The 7892-nt window shown below is 34.7% G+C and overlaps 1 long non-coding RNA gene across 3 annotated transcripts in view; it reads left to right on the forward strand.

The window, feature by feature from the left end:
- The window catches only part of LOC128248873 (uncharacterized), a 43418-nt gene extending 36331 nt beyond the window's left edge, over nucleotides 1-7087 (forward strand). For 2 of the 3 annotated variants that reach the window (XR_008265002.1, XR_008265004.1), the window contains exon 6: nucleotides 6256-7087. This is a non-coding gene — a long non-coding RNA (uncharacterized LOC128248873). Of the gene's footprint in view, nucleotides 1-6239 lie in introns of all 3 variants that reach the window. The other variant, XR_008265005.1, reaches the window with a different exon arrangement.
- The last annotated feature ends 805 nt before the right edge of the window (nucleotides 7088-7892 follow it).

Genomic DNA, 7892 nt, shown 5'->3' on the forward strand with positions numbered 1-7892 from the left:
GAGAGAGAGAGAGAGAGAGAGAGAGAGAGAGAGAGAGAGAGAGAGAGAGAGTGAGAGAGAGAGAGACAGTGAGAGAAAGAGAGAGCGTGAGAGCAAGAAAGAGAAACAGAAAAAGAGAGAGAAAAAAATTATCGGATAAAATAGTTCGCTATTTATACATATGCTCGTCAATTTCCCCGAATTGTTAAACTCAAATGTGTCTCATTAGTGTTTATATAACGGTATTCCTAATCATTTGAATACTACTTGGTAATTTGGTAGAAAATAACCTAAATGAATACTTTTTATATACGTCTAATATTAAGTGATCTGACGATTTCCTTGTATTGCAAAATTGCATTGTCTCGACTATTTTGCTATCAAATGCATAGCTAGAAATTCCGTAATTTTGGAGAAAGCGTTAGACGAAAAATCAATACTTGTTGGTTATACGCCAAAGCATATTAAATATACTGACAAAATGTATTACTTGAAACAAATTCTCGAGCTATTTAGTTTTACGTAAAATACCCATGGCAACAAAATAATAGAACTTAAAGTTTTTAACCTCATAACTGGAGGTTTCTGCCAAATATCGGTCAATAACTGTTAATATTGAATAACCAAACAGTAGTGAGTATTGGGTGTCTATTGCAAACATCAATATGTTTTAGTTTAGATGGACAATTGGCGAGGTCATTGAATCTGATGTATGTATTATGTATACCTTTATGTATGTGGGAGTGTGGCGTTTTTATGGGTGGTGAGTGTGTTTGGTGTTTACGTTTACATATGTATATTTCAATTTCTCACATTTCTTTGTGAATGTATACATTATTCATATGGGAGTGACCGTTTAAGATGTAGGGAATAAGTATAGAGAGTATTGTATAGTATAAATACTTAAATTATTACAAAACTATAATGATATGGACGGACCAAAAACCATTTGTGACAATAACGCTTGTTGAAAGACATTGAAATTTCTAGCACACCCAGGAAATATTTCCTTCTAAACAAACAGTTCGGAGAGCTTAATGACCACCTAGATAACCCAGTTTCCACAAAACCTATTCGGTAGGAGCTGCACAAAGCCGGATTTCACGGGATGGCTGCAATCAGAAAACCACTACTTTCAAAAACAAACGTAGCAAAGCGTTTCGTAAAAACCTACAAAATTGGTCCCTAGAGCAGTGGAAGAATTTTATTTTCTCTAACGAGTCATCCTTTACCTTATTTCCGACCACCGGCCGAGTATACGTGTGGAGACAGCCAAAAGAAGCATTTGACCCAGACTGCCTTCTTCTAACTATTAAACACGGAGGAGGATCTGTGATGATCGGTGGGGCTATATCTTGGAAATCCGCCGGCCCAATGGTTTCATTTGATGGCTGAATTAATAGTCAAGACTATTTAAGCATTTTATCAAATCAAATTCATTCGGAAACTCAATCTTTCAGGATGATAATGCACCAATTCCCACAGCTAAAGTTGTTACTGAATGGCACGGGGAACACTCTAGTGAAGTTGAACATCTTATCTGGCCACCACAGTCTCCAGATCTCAATATTATTGAACATTTATGGTGCATTTTAGAAAAGCAAGTAAGGAGTCGATATCCTACACCATCATCACTACAAGAACTGGAGACTGTTTTAGCTGAAGAATAGACAAAAAATCATTTGGAAACAATTCAAACTTTGTACGAGTCCATACCTCGTAGAATTCAAACTGTAATTACTGCTAAAGGAGATCTTACCCCATATTAAAATAAATTTGTTTGAAATTTTAAGGTGTTTCTATTATTTTGTCCAACCCCTGTAAGTGCTGATCCTCGGTACGTATGCACTTATGCTTGCAACCCTTCTGCTCATGTGGCAGGATTCCATTTTTTCCAAATGTCCGGACATTGACTATGCGACTATTCCAGTCAATAATTTCCGCATAAGTAGTAAGCAGGATATCAGCCTGTAATTATCTACCGTATTGACTTTTCCTATGTTTTTCAAGCACATCACTGTCCTACCCATTGAGAACCACTCTGGTGTTACTTGGTCGGCATTTAACAAGGTGTTAAGTTGTGCAGCTATTCGTGCATGGCATTCACCAAATCTTTTGCTCCAGTAGCCTGTACCTCCATCTGCTCTCGGGGCCTTCCAGTTGCCCATCTCTTTGCCGATGCGTAGTTATGTGGCATAGGCGCAGGCGTGGCTGTGTGGCCAGTAGCTTACTTACTAACGACATGGCTCTGGGTTCAGTTCCACTGCGTGGCACCTTGGGCACGTGTCTGCTACTATAGCCGTGGGACAACCAAATCTTTGTGAGGAGATTTGGTAGGCGGAAACTGGAAGAAGTTTTGGACAGACTACTGTTTGTTTCAGTTCTTGCACCATTCTTTGCTCCAGATGTCACTCAAAAACCTTTGACTTTCAATGTTATCTGGCACCAACTTTTCATCTGTACACTCTCCATTTATTTCTTTATCTCTTCTGTTCTACTCTGAATAACCTATTTTGTTGGTGATCCTTCATTTTTGGTCGTATCTTACCATCTTTGCTTTCTTGCAACGCAGTGTTGTTTCAGGTCTTCTATTACAACTTACAGCCCTTTTCTTTCAATATTATACTTCTTGTTCAGTGCCCTGTATTTTTGTTCGCTTTTAAGCTCTCCCTTTTCTTTTTGGTCTAACATAGAAATGTCCTTTGAGATCATATCTAACCCCACCTGTATTCTTCTTTTCCACCATGGATGTTTTCTTTTGTCACTCCCATTTACATTTCATTTTCTCGACATCAACACCCACATTTTCTGCTACAACAATACTTGCAGTCTTAATCAAATTATTTGTTTCTGTGATGTTTTTTGTTCTGATGTATTTCAGAATTTCATTCACACTTTCCACCGATCAACCTTTTTAAGGCTGCAAAGAATATCGCTATCGTTCTCCTGTAGCCTTGCCTTCATTCTGTCGTAGATTGCCTTTTGCCCATCTGTCACGTCACCATTAGTTTTATTGTCTTCTTCCAAACCATCAATATGTCTCTCATCGAGCAAGCTATCACTATTCCTTCCCTGTGGTTTATTAATGATTTCACCTCTGTTTTCTGCAAACCCTCCTACCAATATGGTAAGAGATGAAAACTTCCCTCCCCTTCCCTCTGCCACGGGCAACAATAGAAGGGAGGGGAGGAGGAGATGAACAAGACTGTCATGGTACATAGTACAACAAAGAATAGCAGCAGAAATACTAACAGCGGTAGAAATGACAAGAGCAGCAGCTGCAACATCGACAACAGCCGCAGTAGTAGTAGTAGTAGTAGTAGTAGTAGTAGTAGTAGTAGTAGTAGTAGTAGTAGTAGTAGTAGTAGTAGTAGTGAGAGCAGCAGCAACGACTAAAACTAAAGCAGCAGCAGTGGCAGTACCGATATCAACAACAATAACAACAACAACGTGAGCAAAAGTGATGACAGCAACAACAAAACCAATACCAGCAACATCGACGAGTGCTTGTGAGTGCATATGTGTAGTCTTTCTGTGTAAAGAAAACTTGAATACGATAGACGATAACATTCGTAAATCTAGAAGTTTTAATTAGTTCACGATAGCAACGACAGAAATCATTGAAATATATTCATTCTGGACATTGTATATCAAACAGAAAATTTTTTTTAATGTGTTTACCGTGTAAATTGTCTTCCGCGGTTTGTAAAATTATGTATTTTAGTAGTCTGACTAAATTGAGAAGTGTGACAAATGTTTTTTGCAAGATGTGAAACTGTTTCTATTTTTAGTGCTTCCCCACGTCTTACACTAAAGGTCATTCAACCATCACTTGTAAATTTAGCGGCTGTTTGGTGACACCAAATACAAACAAATTACAGAATTTTCGAGTGAAATGGCATAAATGTCAAACTGATTCAAATATCGTTGTTGCATCTATATGTACATACGGTGAAATCATTGTTTTGAATTTATTGTCGTGCAAAACTTGTATACCTGTAGTAAACGGCACACGTACACGGACAAACATACTCACACACGTACTCACACGCACGCATACACTCAGAAGCACACACACACGTACACACACGCGCATACACAATATGTATATGTATACGTATATATGTGTGTGTATATATATATATATATATGTGTGTGTGTGTGTGTGTGTGTGTGTGTGTGTGTGTGTGTGTGTGTGAGTACACATCTTACTTGGTCACAAGAACAGAGATGAAAGGAGATGAGACAAGTATATCAGGAACGCAACACTATTAGAGTCACAATCCAGCACGGGTGTCACATGAGGTTCACCAGAGTTGTTCAGTTTAGCCCACTCTCAGAGAATGGACTCCCATCTAACACTGAACTGAAGAGCTAGTTGCAAGGATATAATCTTGTCTATGTCAAGAAAGTTCTTCTGTCGGGAGATATCGTAAGCAATAATGAATTGATACATTCGCTCAAATTTCGTTGGTCGTATTTCTGCGTTGCTCAGGTATATATCGGATTTGCAACGTTGACATTTGCTTGATATAAATAGCTTTTGAGTTTTGTTTTCACTATGGCAATAGGCAATACTGCTATACCACCATTGAAGATAGTCGTGCTTCGAGCTTTCTTTACATGCAGGTTTGGTGTGTGGTGTCAATGTTGAGAGTGGATGACGCATGTTTGGTGGGTATATAGGAAGAATGTAAAGTAGTGTTATCTGCGTAAGACGCACGTTATTGGTGTGTTAATGTATAAGGAAACAGAAAGTAAGTTATAAAGCAAAACTCTTAGGAATACTGTAGTTGATAGCACGCTTCTTATAGCTGATAAATTATTTTTCATTTAATATGCCAATATTTAAAACTATTGTTTTCATTTGTTAATTGCGACATTGGTGTCATTATAATTTCGGACGCTGAGAGTGATAGAAACTGCATTCGTTAACCTGCTGCAATTAATCATAGACCTTATATATTGACATTCACTGGTATTATAGTGTTGATGAAAGTAATGTCTCAGTTCAACTTCCATATACGTAACCTTCTTAATCTTCAGTTTGTCAGTAGTTAAAAAATAGAAATTTATCATGAGTTGTTGATTCCGTAAATCATTTCAGAGAGGATATATTTATTATGTAAATTTTTGCGCATATCTAAAATAATTTAATTCAATATTTAAATGCAATACCTACTTCTTTTATATTTCTTTTCCTGCAATTTCATGTCTTCGTGTTGAACAGTTTTAGATATTTCTTACTTTATTTCATCTTTTTAGCAATGTTTATATTATTCCTAATATTTGTTTCAATATAATATTCATGTCGAATGCGAAAGCCCCTAGACGTTTGGTAATTATGGAAACCCTCCCAAAATAATTTTATATTCGAAAATTTTATACAAAATCGATATATTTTAGTCTATTACACGTATTATACATAAGTGTATCATTTATCCCAGTCAAAATGCGAATTCAAATATAATCCTAAAATGATGTAATATTCTGCATCATGTGTGCTGGTATATTTTAAATCCTATGAATTATTATCAGAAATCTGCTACGCCTTTGGCACGAAGAAAATTGACTTTTCAACCAATTTAATGTATAACAGTTCAGTTTAACTACATTGAATTGATTTCAATTTTTGTATATAATCATTTTAAAGAATTTCAATATATATTTAGTTCTTTAAATTTCAATTTTATTTATATCGCAGTATGCGTTAGTACGTTTGATGTTGCGTACAATCATCAAGAGCATTTCTTGCATCAAGACAAATAATTTTTTGCCTGTACCAGCTTAGGGAAAGACTAGCATAGGTACACGCGTACACAGACATACGTGCATCGATAAACATACATAAATTTATTTTGTGCATGTATATATATTTTCACAATATTCCTGTAAAGTGCTTTAACATAAAGACCAATAAAATGCAACCATTTTTATAAGCAGACGATAGAAACTTCAGGTTGTCAGTAATAAATTCTGATACCTTCAAAGAATATAATCGGGTACTAGCAACTCACAATTCTTCCAATTTGCAGGATAAAAGGAAGATTTAATGAATTTTTGATAAATATTATAACGATTATATTATAAAACAATTTTTTAATTTTTTATAAAATTGTGAATTATTATATAAACTATATTGCTATAAATCTAAAATATCGCTTTGTAATTTCTAATAGTTTACATTGTTAAAAAAAAATTAATTGTTGTATAAATAATGACTCAATATTTAATTAAAATTGTGACATAATTTCTATAAGCATCTTATTTTGGTAGATGACCATATGAAAGTACTGCGGGCACGCAAGCATCAACCAGCAGCCCACCATCTCATGGCTATCCGTTTAATGCGCTGGTACGGACATATCTTCAGTATCCCTGTGAATCATCCTATAAGGGCTTTAATCTTATTTGAAGCAACAGCTGCGGGTTGGAAGAGACCTATCAGATATATATGAGAGGTTTATAGAATAAATTTGATTTAGCGGATATCTCTCCTAGTGAAACTAGTTTGATTTTGGCCCGGGGTTTTGGTATTTTTCTGCCTTTCTTCAATTTTAAGTCTCTTCACTACCATTTTCCACCTCTCCCTCTTCCTCTTCCCAAAATTCTCCACAGAGCTATGCGTTGATGCTACACATTTGTCTATGATAAGCTCTTACTGGGAAAGATTTCTGTCCACTCAACTTTCTGTCAAAATTCTCTCCACTCAACTGATCAACCAATTGCCGTGATTTTTCTGTTTAATAAACTCTTGCTTTTGTATTCAAATTTTTCATATATCTTTTCGGTGTATATGTGCATCGGTACCTGAAGGCAACTCCATATTTAGAGCAACTGTAAAAGAAATTATTGAAAATAATATTGATGAAAATGTATTAAAATCTAAGACAAACCGTATATTTCCGCCTGAAACCATATAATTTTCACACAAATAACCAGAATCTGTTTGCAAAAAAGAAAATAAAGCAATTGTCGTTGAATAAAGCGTGGAAGTATCCACTTATTTACCGGCAATAATAACGACGACCACGGTGAATACGATAATAATTTTCCTCATAACAACAACAACAGCAATAATAATAAACACAAAAACAATAACGATGTATTTTTTATTTAATCTTTATTTTTCAATTCAATGTTATATAATTTTTTTTTGGATTGGTGACTACACTTGTTGTGATTTAACATCATTATGCAAACCAGAATATTTTAAAATATATTTGCACCCCTGATCTTCTAAATTTCAAAGCTTACTCTAAATATTTTATTTCAATGTTTGGTACATTCATTTATATTCAAATCTTCTCCAAAACAAAATGCCGGAGAATATTTTTTCCAAATAATGAATATTCGTTGACATGTTTCATACATTTATCGTCTATGTCAAACACATTGTTATTCATATCTCCACATTTGAGAAAAATAAGTAGAAAAAAGAAAAAAAAGATATAAAACATTGGTAATAAATTAGGTTGTTAGATTAGGTCTTAGGGAATGAACATTCATCGAAGAGATTTGAAACAATAACATCATGGATCACTGAAGTTCGTAGAAATAAGTTTAGCTTTTATACGCATATATGTATATATATATATATGTTTATATACCTACATATATACATATATATACCTATATATACATATATTTATACATATATATATACATATATACATTTATATGTGTATATAGATATATACATACACACATACATATATACATATAACATATCTATGTAGATATGTATGCATCCTTTCATGTATATGTGTATACGACTTTTATGTGCCCATGGTATTCATGGTTAGCTAACCATGCACGCGGAAACATACATTTACATAAGCACACATACACACATACGGAGACATAAACGTTCAGGCATACAGAGAAAAGCGTACATGCATACGTACAAGGAT

This window comes from Octopus bimaculoides, chromosome 10 (genome assembly GCF_001194135.2).
Source record: "Octopus bimaculoides isolate UCB-OBI-ISO-001 chromosome 10, ASM119413v2, whole genome shotgun sequence".
Classification (NCBI taxonomy): domain Eukaryota; kingdom Metazoa; phylum Mollusca; class Cephalopoda; order Octopoda; family Octopodidae; genus Octopus; species Octopus bimaculoides.